We start from the raw sequence: 2,500 nt of genomic DNA, 5'->3' as shown, positions 1-2,500 counted from the left end.
TCGTTTCTTCTCTTTTTAGTATTGAGTTGGTAATAGTTTTTTATTCATTGTGTTTGTGTTTGTATGTATGTTTGCAACTGCATTTGTCCTTGTCTGCATATGTGTGCATGTGTGTGTACGTATCCCTCTATGTGTACTTACAGCATCTACATGCTTATTGATTTATCCCCCTACCTCTTTTTAGATTCCTCCCTCCAACCCATTTTTATTAATCATGTCAATTTAACCTCCGCCTACTCCCCCCACCCCCCATTTCCCCTCCCCCATGCACTTTCTTTTGCTACATGACACGTAATCCATTTTGTCACATTTTATGGTCTCCGTAAATAATCGAGTTTGGGATGAATACAGTAAACCCTGTTTCGGCGTTGTAAAAGGAAAGTGGTTGTTTGAGAGTAATGAGGGAGGAGGAGGGGTGGTAGGGTAGGGGTGAAGGAGGAGGAATGGGAATGGAGGAGGTGGGAGAGGAGGAGGAGGAGGAGGAAGAAGAAGAAGTAGAAGAAGTGGAGGGGGAGAAGGAGGAGGAGGAGAAGGGGGAAGAAGAGGAGGAGAAGGAGGCAGAGGAGGAGGAGGAAGATGAGGAGAAGGAGAGGGAGGGAGGAGGAGGAAGAAGATGAGGAGGAAAGGGAGGGGGAAGGGGGGAGAAGATGATGGGCTGATGGGTATGAATGTTGATGGTGATGATGGGAAGAGGAAGAGGAAGGAGGTAGAAGGAAAAGGAAAAAACAAGTGACTGACGAGGTTTAGAACCTGAATTGGATAAAGGAAGAAGAAGTGGAAAAAGAAGCAAAGCGAGAAAAAAAAGAGGAAAGAGGAGGAATGTGTAGAAGAAATCGAAGAAAAAGAAGAAAGAGGAGAAACACTTAAGAGGAGAGTAAAGGAAAAGAAGCAGAGACGAAGGCGAGTGTAAAAGAAATGGAGGGAAAGGTAAAAAAGAGGAAGAAAATTAACAAAGAAGAGATTAGAAATGAGAGTATGTATGTATGTATGTGTGTGTGCATCTGTGTATGTATGTAAGTATGTGTGAATGAATGAATGCATGTATGAATCCATGTATGTGTGTGTACGTATGTACAATTGTACATGTGTATGTGCGTATATGTGTGAGTATGTGTTCTGTGTGTGTTTGAGTTTGTATATATATATGTGTAATTATGTGTGTGTGTGATATATGTATACATATATGAATATATATATATATATATATATATATATATATATATATATATATATATATATATATATATATATATATTTATATATATATATATATATATATATATATATATATATATATATAGAGAGAGAGAGAGAGAGAGAGAGAGAGAGAGAGAGAGAGAGAGAGAGAGAGAGAGAAAGAGAGAGAGAGGGAAAGAGAGTTAGCAAAAGAGAGAGCGAGAGCGACAGAAAGAAAGAAAGAGAGAGAGAGAGAGCAAAAGAGAGAGAGAGAGAGAGAGAGAGAGAGAGAGAGAGAGAGAGAGAGAGAGAGAGAGAGAGAGAGAGAGAGAGAGCGAGAGAGAGACTGTAACCTTGCAATAACCATTTATATTTATATCTTATGTCTGCTGTTATCTATTGAATATTATTTCCATATGTATGCTTTTGCTATTGTATTTTATATAATGCACTCATCAATATAATCTGTATCTTTCATGTCATTATAGTTGTTACATATATATCCTTCCACATACACATGATACATTCATATACGCGCGCTCGTTGCCTCACCTATCTTACCCCTCTCTTACTATCACGTCAGGCATACAATTGGTGTTTTGTCCTTGCCTTTGCAAGAGCTATGTATTGATGCAACACTTCCCTCGTCACATTCCAAATGTCACATGTCACAAGAAAACAACATACTCTCGAACAAATCATACATTGTGGTAGGGAGTCTCCTCTTGGAGAGCAGAGGAGCACCCTTTAATCCAACATACTACTGTTCAAGCTGAGGAAATAAAGCTAGAAAGCTGTTTCGGCCATGTTCTTCACACCCTAAGCCACGCAACCACAACTCATAGATAGACGGATAGATAGAACAAACAAGAGAGAGAGAGAGAGCAAACAAGAGACCGTGAGGGAAAGAGAGAGCGGAAGAAAGCACAAACAAGAGAGAGAGAGAGAGCAAACAAGAGACCGTGAGGGAAAGAGAGAGCGGAAGAAAGCAGAAACAAGAGAGAGAGAGAGAGAGAGAGAGAGAGAGAGAGAGAGAGCAAACGAGAGAGCGATAGAGAGAGAGAGATAGGGGGGTGTATCATGCATTCGTGTGTGTCTATCTCATTTTATACATCAATCGCCTCAACTCACTTTGAAGTTCCGCTCAAATGCGTTTAGCAATCTTTTATTACGGGAGTTTTCCTAATCCGGATATATAACAATATTTCGGCCTTATCTCAGCGATCACCATTTTTCAAAGATCGTAATAATTCGTAATACACCTGCGTGACCTTCTGTGACCTTCTCTGACCTGATCTATGTTGTGGGAGGTTAGGTTATGATG

The 2,500-nt window shown here is 40.1% G+C and overlaps 1 protein-coding gene across 1 annotated transcript in view; it reads right to left on the bottom strand.

The window, feature by feature from the left end:
- Positions 1 to 2,500, bottom strand: part of LOC122242458 (glucose-6-phosphatase catalytic subunit 1) — a 38,144-nt gene that overhangs the window by 6,814 nt on the left and 28,830 nt on the right. The window lies entirely within an intron of this gene.

Source organism: Penaeus japonicus, unplaced genomic scaffold (assembly GCF_977035675.1).
Source record: "Penaeus japonicus unplaced genomic scaffold, GWHDUDI00000001_assembly GWHDUDI00000009, whole genome shotgun sequence".
NCBI lineage: Eukaryota > Metazoa > Arthropoda > Malacostraca > Decapoda > Penaeidae > Penaeus > Penaeus japonicus.
The sequence above is the reverse complement of the archived record's forward strand: the minus strand, read 5'-3'. Positions and strand labels throughout refer to the sequence as shown.